General features: G+C 36.9%; 1 protein-coding gene across 2 annotated transcripts in view; it reads left to right on the top strand.

Moving 5' to 3' along the window:
* Positions 1–303: 303 nt before the first annotated feature.
* Positions 304–20,807, top strand: part of Zfat (zinc finger and AT-hook domain containing) — a 262,439-nt gene continuing 241,935 nt past the window's right edge. For both annotated transcript variants that reach the window (XM_076556010.1, XM_076556009.1), the window contains exon 1: positions 304–20,807. This exon is cut by the window's right edge. The gene's annotated coding sequence lies outside the window, so the exon portion shown is untranslated.

Raw genomic sequence — 20,807 nt, 5'->3', positions numbered from 1 at the left:
GCCTTTAATCCCACCATTGGGGAGGCCTAAGGTACAGGAACAGTAGTTTGAGGCTAGCCAGGGCTACATAACAAATTCTAGATAAGACTCTGAAGTGAAACTGTCTTAAGGGAGAATAAAAGGCCAATAGAGATTTTGAGTAGGGCTCCATCAGATCTGTAGATCACTTTGAAAAGAATCAATATTTAGAGCCAGGCAGATCTCTGTAAGTTCATGGCCAGCCTGGGCTACCAAGTGAGTTCCAGGAAAGACACAAAGCTACACAGAGAAACTGTGTCTCAAAAAAAAGAAGAGGAGGAGGAGGAGGAGGAGGAGGAGGAGAAGAACAACAACAAGAAGAACAACAAAAAGAAGAAGAATCAATATCTTAAACACAATGAGCCTTCTGACTCATGACCTTGGTATAAGCACTCTATACAGGAGTACTTTAGTTTCTCTTAGCTCTTTTTACTATTCTTCACCCTATATTAGGATTATCCTCTGTTTTTTTTAGCATACTTTCCTTAAAAAATAAGACATCTTTTTAAAAAGGTCCAGATGTTATTTAACCTGTCTTTTTCCTTATTTATTGGAACTGTCTGACAGAAGGGGCAAACTCATTGTTTTAAGAATCTAGTCTTGTTTGAGTCTTATTTTTTCAATACAAGATTACCATAATATTTAAATATTTTATAAATTTACAATGTAGGTGATTTGGAACCTAAAGCCTAGATAATTGGTGGAATTATTTGCTGTAACCTAAAAAGAAAATATTGAAAATGTTTAAAAAAAAAACCTAAGTTCATATTGTAAATATCGTCTTTATTCTCTCTTCCTTCACTCAAGTCACATAATTTTCTTGAGTGCTAGTTTCTCATCTGTGAAGTAAAATAATACCCTTTTTATGGAGCTACAGTAAAGCGGACTGAAATGGAATTTTATAAGGAGCCTAGAATAGTGAGTGATGTTATATGGATATAGTTCCCATTTTATTTGTTGTTTCAGTCAACAAATGATATACACTGTGTGCCTGTTATTTCCTAGATTATGAGATTAGAGGAGTAAAAACATCAGGCAAGCATCCTGCTTTCATCGAACTTTTATCCTAGTGTGCTGTGACGGAGTCATACCACACTAGGATAAAATATGGAATGGAATAAGCTGCATCATTTTAGGTTGTGATAAGTACGGAATCAAAGAGGGAGCTGTGGGAAAGAATCATTGGAGTGGGTGCCGACTTGAGTGTGTGTCATTAGGGCAGAGAATAGGTAAGATGAAAGTAGAAACCTCAGTATTTGAAGGAGCCCTGCATGGCAAGTGCTGTGTAAAACCAGCTTCTAGAGTAGGGAAACTAGGCAAACTAAGAGAATGTTTAAACAGCCCAAAGATACAGATAAATTGTAGTAGTCGGGGGTTTCTTGAGCCAGAATGAGAAGATAGGATTGCATTCTTAATGCTGAGGAAATGGAAATGTCATAATCATAGATGTTGCTGTGTATTGCCAGGGACTTTTGGAAATGGCAACCTATCAGTGAGACATCAGCAAACTGAGAATTCAGTAGGGTGAATTGCTAGTAGTCTAGGAAGCATTAGAGTAGTGCTTTTCAACTTGTGGATCATGACCCATTTGAACAACCCTTTCACAGGGGTCACATATCAGACATTTAGATTGTGATTCATAACTAACAAAATTACAGTTATGAAGTAGCAGCAAAAATAATTTTATGGTTGGGGGGGTCACCACAACATGAAGAACTTTATTAAAGGATCTCAGCATTAGAAAGGTTGAGAACCACTGCTTTAGAGCAAAAGACTGATTTCCGCTGATCCAGAAAGCCCAGCCAGACTCCAGGAAATCCAAGTGTGGACTATCTAGAGAAAAGACTTACTACTTCTCTTAAAATTTACTAGGACTTGTTATGTACTTACATATGATTTCTGAAACAATATTTGTGGCTTTTCTTTTTGAAGTTCTCATGCCAGTCAACCAGCTGAATAATTAAGAGTATAGCTTTGGTTTCACATAGGAGCGTAGTAACTAACCATGGGGATGCAGTGGTCTTCAGTAAATATGTACAAATGTTGGTTATTAGTGCATGATTTCATTGTAGAATCTTGAGATTGCTGAGATGAATGGACCTTAAAAAATTAGTCTTTCTTTTATAGATAAAAGAAATTTGATCCAAAGAAAGTAAGTGGTATACATTACATAAACCTTAACCAAAACACAGACCTGGTTTGGAGTATCTTCTTAGCTGTCAGGTAAAGAGATTCTTGAGGAAAATATGGAGCCAGGAGCATCCATTTGCTATATCTACTGCATTCTGCAGTGTTGGTCTTCTGTTTGACACCTCTACTATTTATGCTTATCTTTGGACTTAAGACACTAGGTTAAGTCATAGAGTCACACAGTTAGTGTCAAAACATGTAAGTAAATGATTGCTGTGTAAGTTAAATACTGTGATAAAGGCAAGCTTAGATTGTTGTAGAAGCATGTCTGTTCAATAGCTTTAAGTTTAACATCTGTTTCCACATAGACTTGGATGTGCTTAGACTATCTTCAGTGATATATTACATTGCCTTTGCTATTTGAACTTAATTGTGTTGTCTAGCCTCCCTGCAATGTCCCATAGCTAAACATCCTAGTTTGAAGCCCATGTGTCAGACCTGGTGGGTTAATCTGTATCTAACCAACAGTACTTGTCTAGACAGCCACTGTAATGGCAACATGTATTTTTTTAAAATAGAAATCCAGTTAAAAGCCAATAGGTGTAGCTAAGTGGTAGAGCACTTGAATAGCATGCATAAGACTATGGGTTTCATCCCTAACACACACACACACACACACACACACACACACACACACTCACACTCACACACACACTCAGCCTGCCAAGTAGTTATGATTACAGGCACATGCCAGCAGATCCAACTAATTCTCCATTTTTTAAATAACTTCAAAAGGTAGCTGAGGAACAATGATCTTTTTGCTTGTTAATATGTGCTGTTTAACTTTATGGCATGCCTGATCCTGAAGGCACTAGTACATGAAGTTCATTATTGGTTTGTATTCAGAATCTTAAGACACGAGAAATGCATTCAGAAACCAAATGATAAAGGAACACTTATGTAATTAGGGAGAAGCCATAGCTTCCTTTTAAGCCTTTCACTTTCAAGGGCTTATAATTTTCTATAAAATCTAAACATTATCTCATGGCCAGGTGTATTTTATTTTAGCTCTTAATTCTGTTTTATAAAGTCTGAATTGAAAGGAAAGATACTTTTTGTCTTCCACACAAAGAATGTTCATATTTCTGGGTTTTTAGAACTCATTTCCATACCCCAGAGCCTGCCTTTGTTTAAAGAATATCTTTTATCTACAAAAGACTGTCAGAATTTATGTATCCGTAAGACCAAAATCTGTAAATATGGCATACATTGTTGAGAATATTAGTTGATTCCTGACAACTGTATTACATCTGCACAAAATATTAGATGACAGCCATTTTTGACAGTCTAATGTGGCAGGTGATCTGACATTATCCTTCTCTGGGGTCATGTAAGGATAAAGCTATTCATCTTGGTCTCTCTCCTGGGTCTTATGAAGAAGAAAGCTAGAATTTTGGAATTTTAACTGAGAATATTGGACCCAAATTGTGAGTGTGACTATTTCCCTCTACTTCCTGCAAACCAAGGAACAGAACTGTGGATGTACTTTCTATGAAAGGGCACATAAGGTATCTAAAGGGAAGATTGGAGTCTGTTGAAGATATCTCCAGCTGCACGACACTTGAAACTGCTAGGTCATTGAACATCTCCCTGCAATAATTAATCATCCTTCTCAATTAACAGTATAGATAGCATAGCAGTGGTTCAAGAGCAGACTCTGGAACCAGGCACTGTGTGCAATCTCTGGAACGACTGCTTTTTTTTTTAAACAAAAAAGAATGATACAATTCCTATGTCACAGTGTTGTCATGGGGATTGAGTGAATTAATGTATACAAAGCTAGTAAGCCTTATGTAAGGGTATATGCCTGTGATACCTTTCAGGTTGCTTGTTGTAGTGAAGTTTTCATAGAGAATTTGGCATTTGAACTAGATCTTTTTGAAAGACTTTAAAAAGTGAGATACCAACAATTCAAAATTGTAAGAATCACATGAACAAAGTTAGAATGAAGTAAAGAATGATGTTTCTTTCCATTTATTGCATATTAGCCATTTACCTGTCACTGAGCTTAACATTATCTTAGTCAGTTCTGGCAATAACCCAGTAAGATAGGTACTTTAAATGGGACTTTACAAATAGGAAAGGAGTCAGTCACAGAAGAAGTCATTTTCCCAAAGTCCTAGAGTTAAATGTTTGGCCTAGTTCTGTCAGATTGTAAAACTCAGGTTCTTAATTACCACCTATAGAATACTGCCTTCTAAAGAGCAGACTTTCAAAAGATCTCCCCATTAAAAGATCTAGACTATTACAATGTGTGTGTTCATGTCCACATCACTACTTTGAGAATCTCTGGCTGTGGCTTTGGTTGTCATTTTAGGAAGCTAAAAGAGACTTATAACACAGGCCTGTCTTTTCTGAAAACATTGCTGCCCTGCCATTCTGTCAGCAGGAGAGTTCTTGGGGGTTTTGTTGTGGTTGTTGTTGTTGTTTTGTTTTGTTTTGTTTTTTAACTGGAATAAGGGTACTTTAGTTATTGAAGTTTGTACTATTTTCCTTGCTAGAAATGACACAGATTTCCCAGCAGTATCCTACTTGATACAGTGGACTTCCAAGTTTTCACACCTTTGTGCTGTATGGAATTGATTCTGTGTGAGTGCCCTTTGCAGCTCCCTACATGAGAGGCATGTTTGCAATTTTGTTCCCAATCTTCAAACATAATGGTTTCATGTTTGTGAGGTTCGTTTGAAATGTACTTAGGATCGTCTTCATTCTGTTGCTGTTTATTCCTTCCATCCTGTAGCAATTTGTAATATTGTCTTTTTTGAAACTACCGGTGAATTGGTAATTACTTAGATATTTTGCCCCCATTCAAATACCATCCTGATCTTACCAGATTAATTTTTTTTTCCTTTCCCCATGTTTTACCTCCCTCTAGTAGTTAGGTGACATTATCCCCCTACCATAGTGTCTTAGAGCCCTTTCTATAATATGTCATTACTTCTCATAGTTCTAGAAGTTGCAAAGTTGTGAGTCAAAGGACCAGCATCTGGTAAAAGTTCATAGTGCATCATCTGATGGCAGAGCAAAAGAACAGGTGTACAGCAGGCTGTAAGCAGAAGGGTGGTGGACAGCATACAGTGGCGAGAAGAGATAAATTGATACTGTATCAAGAATACTTCCCACCTAATCCACCCACTTCCTCTATGTAAGCATTATTCCATTCATTAAGGAAAGACACTGTTGTTACCTGTCACCTCTTAAAGGGCCTCTCAACTCTACTGCTGTGGGGAGTTTTCAAACATTAACTTTGAGGGCGGGCATATTGAAACCATAGCAGTTCCTTTTGACAATGTTGTTGAGAATGTTCTTTATGGAGTGTCATGTTAGTTCTATTGAGCTATCCGACTTGTTTTCAGTATTGTCCAAAGGAGATTAAAGCAGATGTTTAGTATATACCCATGTGAGTGTTTTGACAGGCTGAGTTTATGAAAACCTCCAGTTAATTGCACAGCAGTCCGGTTCAACTGGACATTTTTGTTTGGGCATGCATGCCTGTACATTTTGCCATTTTTGTAAAATACTGGTAAGCAGAAAAGTAAAGTGCTAATGCTGACATCAAGAAGGGTAATACACTGTTATTCGGGGAAGCCCGGTGACCCCAAACATTGCAGGCAGTCACCACTGCTGTTGGTTACCTTCCAGAAATAGGTAAGACACTATTGCTGCTGAAGACACCACATGCTTTGGTCATAGGACAGAGAGAAATCAATCTGGAACTTGGCTGGAAACGTCCTGCTTGCTAGCCTTCATGGTGCTGAAAGGTACTGCACAGGCCACTGGGGAAGAATGGTCATCAACATTCTTGCTCAGATGTGAACCCTGTGTGCAGCAATACCAACCAACCAGGCAAGATGAGCCTTCTTGTTTAATAGTTGCAAATCTGTTATGGGAGTAACCAGTTGCTTTCTGATTGGATTTGATTGATGCTTATTCCACAGGAGGGAATTCATATATGTTACGTAAACCTGGTTAAAAGACCATGCTTGGAAGGTCATACAGGGGAAGATACTGCTTTTGTGCTAAATGGACATGAAACACACATAAAAATGTCTTTTAAATAGTTATTCATCACCAAAAAATAGTGCTACTATAAGCTTTGTTCAGATAAACTTTTTACATTTTACAAAGGTAGAACTGTGGCAAGATTCCTTCATAACTCTAAAGAAAAGATCGTCTGACAAGTTTTTCTTAATTGATTTAAAAAAATTGAACTGAAAATAGAGGGAGACGTTGTTTAAAGAGAATTGTAATAGTGGCCCATTGCTCCCAGCCAAATAGCATGTGCCTATCTAGGCATAACTGTTTATTCCTAAATTAAATCTGGAAAGTTTGAATTGTAGGATAACTTTCTGAATACTCTTTGTTGTAAATATTTGTCTTTAAAGTATTTTGTTGTAAGTATTTGTCTTTAAAAATAAGGATCAGCTTGTATCCTTAGAGACCAAATGCACCTTCCTCATTCTTTCTGTAATAAATAGAATTATGTGTAATCTGTGAATGAAGAAGAGTTTCAGAGAACATTCAGTATTATTGCAGGGCAGTTCAGTGGTTGGAATTTTGCACTCTGTAGTACCTTGGCTTACTGAGTGTTTAATCCCTTGTGCTGTGGATACTTGTGTATGACTGTATATTCATTTCTTGGAAATCACTGTGATTTTTTGTAAACATAATTGCCTTAATGGGCTTTAATATTTTTAAGTTATTGTATGTGTCTCAGAGTAAAGTTAATCTGTAAAATACAAATTTATTATTCTCACATAATCTTTCTTTTCTCTTTCAGCAAATAGAAGAAACAAAATGTTTCAGTGTTGTTTTGTAAGCAAAGCCAAGGTGGGTGTTCCTTTTCTTACCCACTTAGTTCATTTCCATGGACTACATTCCTAACCTAGTTCAGCTGAGGATAGGGAGAAAATGTTAGACTCTTTCTCAGCATAGATCTACTGCCAATAGAACTGTTGTATTTATTATCTAAATTAGGGCAGATTTGTTCATGAGAGTTGTCACTTTTAATAATACTACCACTTAATAATACTACTTAGGGAAACTGAGATGTATGGTCACTGTAATCTTCAGATTGTTATTTACTATTTTGAAATTCTGTGTTCATGGAGAAGAAAATCCATTTTTAAATCTAGTAGAAAAACGTATCTTCATATGGAATAATAGATAAGCTTGTAATGAATCTTTTCTGATTAGCTAATTCAAGAGAAATTACTCTCTTCCCTTGTTAATTAGTGTTGTTGCTTGTTTGTCCTTTTTTTCTCAAGATGTCACAGTTGTCATTCAGCTCTGCAGTTGGGAAAGTCATTAGCAGAAACAGTGACTGCCATTTGCTCTGTTCCTCTGCTAGCTTGCTGTCAGAAAGCCTGTGTCTGTAAACATCCCCGACTGGAAGCTGTAAGCCACAGCCAAGCTTTCAGTCAGATGTTTGCTGCTACCGGCTCTTCCCATGCATCTTTGCGGACAATCTGGACTAAGGATTGGAGCCGAGGGGGCCCTGAAGTGCATGGGGCACATCAGGAACCTTGAGGGCTGTTCCTTTCCTGCTTACTTAGGCTGGCAGCTTCCAGTGTAGGGGACTGACTGAACATGCTTCTGCTGGGCCTTAGAGGATTTGTTTAAAACACTTTTTTAATTCCTATTTTTGCCCTATCAGTAAAAGTGTATTTTTGATAGCCTTTCCGGAAGTTTAACTTCTTAGCAGTCCAGAAAACAGACTTTCTCCCCTATAAATTCTCCAGCGGTTATTCATCTCTACCACCCAGCAGTCTACAACCTAGGAATTTCAGTTTTCCCTGTACTTAAGAGATTTATATGTAAACTTTTGCTTCCTCCTACTTACTCTCTTTACCCTTAGCGGTGTTACTAATCTTAATCAGAATGTTGTTCTCAAAATCTGCAAGATTTCAAACGACTAAACCTCTTTGCAACATTTGCTAATGGTTCTATATGTCTTTGTGGATTAAGTAAAGCTTCCGTGATTGTTTCAAGTTATTCTGTGGCTCCCAGCTGCCTTGGAAGTAGTTGTATTATGTTTCCGTTTTTGTCTCTCCCCACATTACTAAATTATCTAGGCCTTCTAACATAGATGATAATCAGTGGGAACCAATGTGTAGTTTCTTAACATGTTAGGGTTTTGGGTTGGTTGGTTGGGATTTTTTTTTTTAATTTTAAATGTTTTCTCTTTTATATTTTTCTTTGGATTACTGGTAATTTCTAATTTTATTAAAAATTATCTCAAGGCAATTGTTTGTTTGAGAGAGGGTCTCATTACTTAGCCCTGGTTGGCCTGTAACTCTTAGAGATCCACCAACCTTCTACCTGCTTAGTGCTGGCATTAAAGGTGCACACCACTACACCCAGCAGATATTGATATTTTATCATCATAATTAAGCTGAATTAGGTTCAGTATAGACTTAAAACAAAAAATACAGTTCCTGACAGTCTAGTTTCTTACATGCTTCTCTTGGATTAGATTATAACCTTTCTAGAGCCATGGATATTATGTCTTTATAAGTTCATATGCATCAATATATTTATATTGACATACAGCATTCTATTTTATTGCGACAGTATATTTTTTCCATTTATTTGTTTATTGGTGCTGGAGATTGAACCCAGTGTTCTTGAGCATGTTATGCGAAGGGCCTAGCACTGAACTGCACCTCCAGCTTTTATTATATATCTGTTTAAGTACTGCTGTGTTAGAAAGGTAGTGGACAAGACTAATTTGGGAGAAGGGCTTAGTTGTTTCAGATATATATAGTCTTTCCTCTTGTACTTAAAGGCTTAATGGTTAACCTGTATGCAACATCATTTTGGTAAGAGATATTGCTAAGAGCCCACAAAGTGTTTCCTGATGGGTGGAGTGGTATGTGTCCTCTGGTAATAGAATTACTTTCTATTAATTCTATTTCTAATAGAGTAACCAGGTGGCAATGGTTATTTTCTGTAAAACCTTGATGTATAGCTTTAAAATTCAAGGGGGGTGTGTAGTGAATTTAAAACTATATGGTCTACTTATTTGCAAATGATTTGAATTTGAAGTGATTTTTAAAATGGTAAGTCAAACCTAAGCTAAAAGAGGGGTGACCATTCTGCAGAAAGTTGCCATCCTCTGGTTACCAAGTCTAGTTATCCCTGGATGCTTCCGGGTTAATGGCAGTCTGTTATGGAACATTCGTCATGTGTTATTCTGCCCTAATAAAGGAAAATCAGAGACCGTGTCAGCTTGAATCCTCAATGTCCTTGGTTCTGTGTATTTAAGCACAGCCTTTTAGTCATTTGCAGATAACTTATTTATGTTTTAACTTAAAAGAACCACAAATTTCTTATTGGCCTGCAAGGTTGACAGTTGATTGAGCCACAAAACTTGGGTTGTCTTTGTTTTCCAGTAAACTAGAACAGTTTGTTTTCTCAGCCTTTAATTTAGGATTTTTGGGGAAAATGTAAATTTTGACAGAATTTAGAAAGCTCAGACATTATTTTACTATTTAAGTTTGTTCCTATATTTGTTGGTTTTAGTCCACCTAGTATTAAGTGTAAAAGTAGTTCTCAACCATTCTGCAAATGATATTATCCCTCATTGTATGCTTTAGGAATTGCTTTGTCAGCAAACAATTGTGAAAGTTCTATCAAGTCTGAGTACATTGTACAAATCCTGTTTAGAAAATGTTCGTAGAAATAAATACATTTTTGGTTGAATGCTGTCTCTGTGGTCCCAAGTCCACTTCTCTGCACAACCATAGTATTGGTGTGATTAAGAAAGGGCCATAGACCTCTAACCCAGAACGTCTCCCCTGTTGCATCAGCATGTTCTAACTTGGATTTCTCTTTTGTTGAAACTTCATTCATTGGATTAATGTGAAAACATCTTTCAAGTTGATTTTGTCCTCATTATATGGATTACTGTGCCTATTCTTTTTTCAACAGATTCTATAAAGTTGTCTGAGCCTCAAGTAAAAAGCCAGATATAAACATAGTAAAGAGTTCACAAATCCCTCTCTAAGCCAAGTTTCAGTTCATGTAAACATCCTACACTCAGCTGTCATACATGAGTTGGCTGGGATGTGGATGTTTACGTCAGCTGTCTTGGAGTATCCACCAGTTAATATATTGATAAAGAACTTAACTGGGATTACAGGAGTATACCACCATGCCCAGCTAAAGGCCACTTATTATAAATGCTATTTACATTCAGATACTCAATAAATAAATGCTTCCTGTACTGTTTCAAATAGATACTTACCTTACTATAGGTAATTCCAATATTTTGACTTAAAAGAAGAGTTTGAATCTTATATATCACTGTAGTTTAATGCTCAATAGTCTTGAAGCCTAGCTTCTGACTCTCCTGCCACTTGCCAGCTGTGATAATTAAGGAAAGTATTAATTTTCCTGGGTCTCCATGCCTTCCTTAGTCTGCTGAATTACATTATCATAGTATATGACAGGATTGTTGAGATGAAGTAAGTTAATGTCCTTGAAGTGTTCTTGACATAGGATAGTTATCATTGTTACTATTTTAAAACTTTTCCATCCCTTACTTTTTTTCACATGTAATTGTGCCATGTTTCTAAACACCATAAAGGTGGAGAAGCTAACACCTGATCAGTGTATTGTCTAAATTCTATTTCCATATTTGTACCTTTCTTTAAAATACTTACTTTTATAGTTTTGTTTTTCAGTTCTATGAAATAAGCCTTTTCAATATTTGGTGACACATTCACATTCTCTATAGGTAAAAAGCAACCAAAGCAAAAACCACAGAACTACATAAAGGATATTGTAGCAGCTAAGCATGTGTATGCAAGCTCCTGCCGGACCTCTGTCCATACTTATTCACATTTAATGTTTCTTCTGTGGATGCTGTCTACACTTGAGTGAGAAATTCATAATTAAATTAAGATGTTAAGTAAAGCATGGTGGTGGAGGCCCTTTGTCTCAACACTACTAGGCAGAGGCAGGCAGACAAATCTCTGTGAGTTCAAGCCAGCCTGGTGTACTTAGTAAGCTTCAGGCCTGCCAAGACTGCATAGTGAGACCCTATCTCAAACAACAGCCAAAACAAAACAAAAATGACATAAAGGTTTGTTGATGGAAGTAAGTCCTGTTTTTCTAGTTTTTGTTGTTGAATAAACCTAAATACTTTATTTCCTTTTCTATTAAGAGGAAGCTAGTTATGCACTTGAATTAAGAAACCTCAGACTTTTATATTTATTTGAACTTTGTTGAATACTTACAGTGTGTAATAATTTACATATACTTCAACAAAAATTATAAAGGATCACAAAGGGATGTAATCTAAGAGTAGCTTTATAAAGTGTCTTTATCAAATTAAGCATATTTAGGAATTTACCATCAATTTGCCTTTGAACTTTAGTATATAGAAACTACTTTTCTTTCGTATCTTAGGGATGAATATTGCAGATATATCCTGCAATTAAGTTGGAAGATTAGTTATCACTTCTCATGGTTATTTGCTGGACATTGACACACACATTATACGTATAGTTTCTCACTTGTTTGTTTTGGCTTTCCCATTGCAATTCCCAATAGAAGAAGTCTATGGTAGTAATATCTCCTGTGGTCGTCAGTGATAGTCTTTTATGGTGAGGTAATCTATGATGTGTAACAGTTTACCTTTTATTTGTATTTTCAGTTTTTAAAATAGATATTTTAGCTGGTAAATCTGAAAGCATTTATACAGTAAAATAGTATGCAAAATTATAATAAGCAACTGTGTGGCCTCTGTTCATTGCTAAAAACATGTTGAAAGCTTTGTTTTGAATAGAAATACTATTTCAAAGTTTCACATTAAAATGGAAGATGTTTTTATTTTTTTAATTTTAATTCTTCACAAAGCTGCCAGTGTATGATGAATCCAAGAGCAATTTCCTATTTAAGATTTTTTATGTCTAGATACCAAGTTATTTTTATTTCATCCATAATGTCCCTTAATTTTATGAAAAAGAACAAGTCTCAGGTATTTTTGTAATTTAATATACATTTTATCTATGAGGCTGTATAAAACAATTCCGTGAATCAGCATCTTAGCTGGAGAACCTGTTCAGCTGCTTATCTATCTGGAGATTGTCCATGTACAGTCATAACTAGTTGCAAAGTTCTTCCTTGAGTTCTTACTTCAGAATGGTTCTTTGAAGACTGTTCAGCATTTGTCCTTCCTGTCCAAAAAGTATTTAGGCTGTTTTGCTTTTTAAAGTAGCTTGAGAAAGTTCTATTGTCACTTGATCTTTATGCAGATTTCATAAGAACTTGTAATTCCTCTAGGTGAAAGTGAGCTGGTACTTTTGTAAGGGTAATTTTGATATTCTTGTTGCGGAGGGAGGTTGTTTGTTTTCTAAAAGTAAAATGCCTAAACATTTACAGTTGCCTTATGTAGCCCAGTAATTTGAGCATTAGAAGCATTCCTCATCCTATAGATCAGTGACACTCAACTTGTGGGTTGCAAACCCTCTGGGGGTCAAACGACCCTTTCATGGGGGTTGCATATCAGATATCATTTTTTTTCGGATATTTACATTACAATTCATAGCTAACAAAGCTACAGTTATGAAGTAGCAATAAAAATAATTTTATGGTTGGCAGTGTGCTGGTTTGAAAGAAAATGGCCCCCAAAGGGAGTGGCACTATTAGGAGGTGTGGCCTTATTGGAGGAAGTGTGTCACTGTTGGGGCAGGCTTTGAGGTCTCTTTTGCTCAAGCTTCCTCAGTGTGACTTGTCAGTCGACTTCCTGTTGCCTGCAAGATGTAGAGCTCTCAGCAACTCCAGCACCACATCTGCCTGCATGCCGTCATGATCCCTGTCATCATGATAATAGACTGAAACCCTGAACTGTAAGAGAGCCATCCCAATTAAATGTTTGTTTTTTTTTTAATAAGAGTTGCTGTGTCATGGTGTCTCTTCACAGTAATAAAAACCCAAACTAAGATGGGGTCACCACAACATGAGGAACTATATTGAAGGGTTGCAACATTAGGAATGTTGAGAACCACTGCTATAGATTATCTAAAAATTTTTGTTTTAGGAATCTTAGTTTATATTTAACAAGCACTTATTTAAAATTACCTCCTGTGTAGTCAGTAATATATACACAAATGTACAAATCTCCTATTATAGTTCATATCATAGTCAGTATTGGTCAAAATACTGGGTTATTTGCGGCTATAAGTATGAGTGTGAATAAATGATAGAGTTTGAGTTCCAAATGTAATATCTTAAGATACCCTTCTCCATATCTGTTTTTAAGAAATGATCAATCTGTATTGCCAAATATGATAGTCTTATGATTACATACTTGGAAGTCTCTATTATAAGATTAATAAACATTGAACATAGAAATTAATATTAGAGTAACCTGTAACATTAAGTGAAATATACTTGTGCCTATGTATTTATTGAGATATGAAGAATCTTCATGTGTCATAGTAATTGTACCTAAAGTAGAAACAGTTGTCAAGAATGATTGCCTACTGTTCATTTGTATTGCCAAACTGAATTGTAAATGTTTTCCTATGTTTTTCATTTGTCTTAAATGCCATCTGCACCACAATTAATCAGTTGACAGATGTTAAAAGCACAGGTTCTTGAGCAGGGTGCTCAGTGAAATGGAAGGAATATTACTAGCCATCTAGGAAAAGGAAAGAAGTACTTTTTCCTTCTTTTACATTCCTTACAACACTTATATGTGGCAGTTTATTCCTACCCATAGTCAAAGAAATTCTTAACAAGAAGATTCCACAGTGGATACCAACTGGGTATTCTCCCAATTTCATTGAGTTTTGAGACCTACCTATTTTAGATCCCACAGGTTATGGGTTAGGTACCACAAAACTGCACCCACATCAGATGGTAATTGTAAGCATGTGTGTGACCTGTACTTCTGATGAACCATCTGTAAACTGAGGATGAGTATTCTTACAACCCCTCCTCACGTGATTACTGTGCCAAATGGCTTTGGAGGAATCAGCAAAGTTTTACTCACCTTGACTCATTATAAAGGATTGCAAAAGCTACAGATGAATAGCCAAGTACTAAAGATACATAGGATACATTGTAAAGAACAGAGAGCTACCAAACTTGCCACCCTCCAGGAGCCTTTACATATTTAGCTGTTGGGAACTCATCCAAACCCTGTCCTACTGAGTTTGTGGAGACTTCCTTACACAGGACTTAATTGACTACATTATTGGCCACTGGTGACCTTGCAAGTTGGTGGATAGGCTGAAAGTCTCTAATCGTACCTTAGACTTTCTGGTGACTATGCCCATCCTGAAGCTAGATAGAAGCTCTGGGCACCAGTCATCTTGCTAGCATACGCAGCCATTCAGTACTGAAGAGTTTCTAAGGGTTTTCAACGGGTATGAATACCCAGTATTTCAGTGTTAAAAACATACTCTTGGGAATTAGAGCCCTGATCTAATCTGGGTTCCATAGCCTGACATCTGGGTGACCTTGAACAAATTGTTCAACCTCTATCTCAGTACAAACAAAAGGAAAACAGTGAAACTATCTGGTTGGTATGAGGACTAAAGATTAGATAAGAGCACTAAGTGAAGAAACCATACAATGTTGGCAACATAGGTGCTCAGTAAATGCCTTTTTCTCCCATGGGCTCCCTCAGTATCTGTCTCCAAACATTAACATGTATCCTAGCCAGCACCTAAAAGTGCTAACTGAACTTTAAGGTATGTTTTTAAATTTTAAATAATGTTATGATCCTAAGAAAGTCAAAAAAGTTTTGAGATAAATGCACATCTTTAGCTTCAAACTGGGCAAATAATATCAGTGGTGTGTATTTTGTTTAGTTATGTGTAAAATATGATTATAAACATATCATAGGCATCTCAGAACAATCCCAAGGACTGACATTAGAAAAGACTTCCTAGAATGCCTAGATACCACAATGTGGACCAGGCCATACTGGGATTTTGGAACAGTAAGTATGAAGGTTAGATGTACTTTGGAGATACCCAGGCTGATTTTGTTAGAGAAGTCTTTGCTAAGCCATGTTGGATATCCTGGGATTTGAGTTAATCTCTTATGTTTATTTCCATGTCTAACAGGTTGTGTTTAAGGAGCAGTATTCCTAGAAGTTGGCCAACTTGTTTTACCAGTTAAATTTTTCCAGAACACTGTCTATAAACCACATATTTATAGTAAATATCTTATTTTAAATAGTAGCTAATTGTGTTAAATTGTGTATCTCTGTGCTGCCATCATTCAATGACTATAAACTGGTATTTGATTCAAAATAGCTTTTAATTTAGTGCTAATGAATTTGAAAGAGTTAAAAACGAGAATAACATTTTTAGGACAAAGCAATCATTCAACAGATGGGCCTGGAGTAGATTAAATTAAATCTCTTTTGTAAGACGAATTGCTAAACGGTCTTAATAATAAAAAAAAAAAAAAACCCCGGAGCCAGATATTGGGGTGAAAGCTGAGAGATCAGAGGAACAGAACAAGCCACAGCCATAAGTTCTTATCCTAGGAAATCCTTGGCCCAAGAGAGAGCCACTTCCTATATACTCATGCCTATATCCTTTCTGTCCCTGCCATCTCACTTCCTCTCTCTGCCAGCTACATCATTTCCTTTTTCTGCCCAGCTCTGTCACTTTCTGTGTGTCTGTACAGATCTCCATACCTTTATGGTTAGCTAGTTTTGGAATTTAAAGGCGTGTGACACCATGCCTGGCTTTGTTCCCAATGTGGCCTTGAACTCAGAGATCCAGATGAATCTCTGCCTCTGAATGCTAGGATTAAGGGTGTTTGCTACCCTTGCCCCACTTCTATGTTTAATATAGTGGCTGGCTTTTTTTCCCTCTGATCCTCAGATAAGCTTTATTGGAGTGCACAAAGAAAATATCGCCACACTCTGTCTTCACTAAGTGACCTTTGCAAAATGTAAATATATCTGACCTTGTGTTCCTTGTATGTAAATGAAAGTATTCTGTTTGTTTGTTTTCCTGTGACTCCATCCAGTTACTTAATATGTATTTATCTGTCACATTCAACAGGGTGAGTTCTAGGTTAAATGCCTGGGCTCATTTGTAAAGTAGAGTTACTTGTCTTCTAAAATGTAGTGATTATTCGATTATGTAAATCAGTTAAATTACATAGCATACAACCCCATTAAGCACCCAGGAAAAGCTGCATTCAAAACTCAGCTTATGTTTTAATAGTAGCTTGATTTGGACCTCCTCGGTAAAGTTGACCTTTTCTTTGTATCACGTGTGTCTATATTCGCCAGTACTAATTTGGTGTTGTTAATATGTCTATATGCATAATAATGGCCAGCATTGAGTCTCCCTCCCTCCCTTCTTTCTGTCCTTCATTCCTTTCCTTCTATGTGCATGGATGGGTATTTTGCATGCATATAGGTCTGTGTACCTCATTAGTATCTGGTTCTCAGGGAAGGCCTGAAGAGAAGGTATCAAATTAATCCCCTGGAATAAGACTTACAGATGGTTGTGAGTCACATGTGGGTGCTGGGAATTGAACCCTTGTCTTCTGGAAGAGCACCCAGTACTCTTAAACACTGAGCCATCTCTCCAGCCCCGCTGTTCCCTTTCTTAATAAAAGGTAACCCTGGAACAAAGGTTACAACAGAAATTTCCTTTAAAAAAATAGAAAAATCATGTTCTTGAATCATTTTACTATCATTTCATTCATCATACATTTTCTCCAAATACTAAAAATTAAAATAATAAAATGCTAAGTAAAGAAAACAGTCCACATACAGTGTGAATTAAAAAGTGCTCTTATCCAAAAATCGTATGAAAGCAGCATTAATGATACCATAAAAATGTCAGTGTTGGAATTAAAAGTTATAGATTCATAGGATGGTCTGCTATTGCTATTTTGTAACTATGCTATAATCAAGCTATGTTACCTATTTGATCTACAAAGTAAGGTTTATACCTATTTGATAGGAATGATTCACATGAGATAATGTTCATACAATATTAACTGTGTCTGAAGAATAGGAGATGTTCAAATAGTTCTTGAGTGGATCTTGTTTCATTTAATGCATTAAAGCCTGAGAAAAGTCAACTTATTTTACCACATACACCCAATTGTAGCCTTTAAAATATTTGGTATCTTTGTGTATACCTAGAAAACAGCTAAAATACTAACTGGCCACCAAGCCATTTTTCTCCCATCATGCTCTTGGTGCAAAAAATAGCAGACATTGATTGTACACAAATGGTGTATCTGAAAATTAAGTTTAGATAATTACAGAAGATAGCAGTGCTCTCTTTATGCCTGTGCAGTTGAGTCACTGAAAACTTGAGAAATGTATGGAAAACCTTAGAAGCCATCAGAATCTTGTGATTTAATTTTCTCTATGAGAGGTGGATGTGGGGAAACAATGACTCCTGAATCAAAATCAACCATTACATGCTTTTAAATTTGTGGTTATGTAATATACACGTTTATTACTTACAGGAGTTTTGTTCAAATGATTTCTTAATGACTGTATTTTCAAAAAACTTCTTAAAAATCCTCTGCATGATTCCTACAGACTCCATATCATTTTACTAAATAAACATTTTCTTCCGACCTTGTTTTGTGTTTTCATTTTGATCCGTTTTGCCAATTAGCAGTTAGCAATTGAATCCCCAAACAGTAGCTTGAACAGGGCATTTTTTTTTTTAACTCTTACATAGAGTTGCTAAGCTAGCTTTGGTTGTTACTATCATTATATCTTTAAGAAAGATATGGAGCCAGAAAGCTTACTGCTCCTGTCACAAAGGCAGTCTTCAGAAACTCCCTGCCTTGTCTCATTTGCCACAACGCTTCATATGGCTGTCTATTGGCTGCTGTGAAGGCCAAGAAACAATTCTCTTCCTAGACGTTGTCACTCTCAGCAGTTTGGTCTGTGTCTTGCAGCTTAGAAAATTTCCTAGAAGAGAAGAACATCAAGGTAAGTGGGTATTTGGTGGGATGGGCCTGGCACTGGTGTGAGCACTATGGTGCTGGTGTTCAGGAGGGTGGTGTGGCCAACTAAATGAACAGATTATCTGACCACATAGTCTTATAGCTCCAGGTTCAGATGTCAGATAAGTACACAACCAATTACAAAGAAGGAAAGGGAAATGACACCTTGAAGTGAAATCTACACTGACCCAGGGCATGTAAGGGCTGTGCACCTTACCACGTGCTTTGGGAGTTTAACCACAAGAGATGGGGCATGGCATAATGCAAGGAAACTGGATAGACCAAGCCAAAGCCATGGAAGATGTAACCTCACAAGCATGAGTAGAGTTACACAGTCCAGGGGAACTTGAAAACTTGGGGAACATCAAACTACAGCTTCCTGATTGACCGTGTTCTGTAATGTCCTACATCATTTTGGGATGATTAATTATACACATTTATCTGAACAAACATGTTAAGTATTGCACCTGGTCTTTTCTGGGTTTGTCATAGTCCCCTTTGCTGGTATAAGGTATCATATTCTACAGTAATAAACTGCAACTGGCAGTGTTACCATATGCCCAACTTCAATGAGCTGGTGACCTAGACAGCGATACTGAGAACGCTGGTAGGACTACTTGAACTGTTTGATGAACAACAAGTCGTATGTGGCCTGAAAATCCAAAATATCTGCTGTCTGGCTTTGCAAAAGTTTGAACACTTGGTCCCCAGCTGGTGGCTTGTTTCAGAAGGTTGTGAAACAGTTAGGAGGTAGAGCTATGTTGGAAAAAGTGGGTCACTAAGAGTGGCCTAAAGATTTTATAGCCTGTTGTAGAATATTGAAGATTTGTTCAATGATGCAAATATGTGTTACATTTGTTTGACTCTGAGGCTGAGGCTGTGTTACTTTGCCTTTCTAAGTCACCTGATTGGTCTAATAAAGAGCTGAATGGCCAATAGCTAGGCAGGAGAGGGATAGGTGGAGCTGCCAGGCAGAGAGAATACATAGAAGGTGAAGAGAAAGGGAGGAGAAAAAAGAGAAGAGGTGCCTAGGGCCAGTCACACAACTAGACACAGAGTAAGAAGTAAAGAAAAGATATACAGATATAAGTAGAAAACAAATAGAAAAAGGTAGAAGCCCAGAGGGAAAAGGTAGATGAGCTAATTTAAGAAAAGCTGGCTAGAAACAAGCCAAGCTAAGATAGGGCATTCATAAGAAAGAATAAGTCTCTGTGTAATTATTTGCTCCCCAACAGAGCAAAGAGTAAAACAAAAAAATAATCAACAATAACTCGTCCCATTTCTGCTCACTCAGCCTTCTGACTGGGTACAATGTAATCTGCTGCCTCAAGCTCCTGCCACCACGACCCTCCTACTGTGATGGACTGTACCATCTAGCTGTGCACAAGGATAAAAACTTCCTAAAATTGCTTTGTTCAAGTAGTTTGTCACAGCAACAAAGAAAAAGTAATATAGAAAAGTTCCTCTGAAGTGTCAGGGCTGGTCTGATGGCTAAGGGAGGCAAACTGCTTGTTGTACCGGCGTGAGAACCTGAGTCCCATCCTCCAAACACATAAAGGTAGAAGGAGAACACCAACTCCACAGAGTTGTCTTCTGATCTCCATGGCACTCATGCCCACTCACATCATCCATGTATGCACACAAACAAAGATTTGAAAATAAATTCAAACATGAAAGAAGTAAGATTAGACCTTGAAACAAAAAGGTTAGCATTTAAATATATTTATTTAAGTCAGCTTACCTTAGAAGTTATAATGATTGTGCTAAAACTCTCAGCTGCTCAAACTATTTTTTAAGGCTAAAAACAGGCCTTGGTAAGTGACTTGCCCAAAGTCATGTGAAATTCTTGTCTTAATTGAAGACACCTTCCTACCAGAAATACTTTACTGTTGATAGGATTAGTTACTTAACCTGTGGACACTTAGAGGTTGATCTTTGGAATGAAAAAAATAAGGATAACAGAACTACAAGAAGTAGGTATAGTGTAAGGGACTAGAAGCTACAGATCTAATTAAGAAAGGAAAATAGAATAGATAATTGTGGATGGATGGGGTGACCAAGAATCAGATACTAGATATCCCAGGGACCTAGAATAAAACTAAATACTATTGTTCTAAACAACAAACTGTAGTGATAAAATGACTAAACTATTCTACTATACTCAGATCAGTACCTTGCTCAGCCATTATCAGAGAAGCAACTTTCTGCAGATGGAAACATAGAGACCCATATTCAAACACTATGCAGAGAGTGAGAAGCTTTGTAACACTCATCCCTAAATGGCATATCTCCATCAAATCTCTCCCTTCAGAGTTCAGGGAACCCTGCAGAAGAGGAGATAGAAAGAGTATAAGAGCCAGAGGGAACAGAGGACACCAAAGAAACAAGACCCTCTAAATCAACATAATCAAAGCTCATGAACTTGCAGATACTGGAACAGAATGCACAGGCCTTACATGGGTCTATATCAGGTCCTCTGTTTATATATTATGGCTTCCAGTTTAGTGTTTTTTATGGGGTTCCTGGGTATGTGAACAAGTGGGTCTCTGAGTCATGTGCCTTCTCTTGGGCTCTTGTCTATCTTGTCCAACTACAATATGAAGGTTTTTGTTATATTTTATTATCTCTTAGAAGCC

This window comes from Peromyscus maniculatus, chromosome 20 (genome assembly GCF_049852395.1).
Source record: "Peromyscus maniculatus bairdii isolate BWxNUB_F1_BW_parent chromosome 20, HU_Pman_BW_mat_3.1, whole genome shotgun sequence".
Lineage (NCBI taxonomy): Eukaryota > Metazoa > Chordata > Mammalia > Rodentia > Cricetidae > Peromyscus > Peromyscus maniculatus.
The sequence above is the reverse complement of the archived record's forward strand: the minus strand, read 5'-3'. Positions and strand labels throughout refer to the sequence as shown.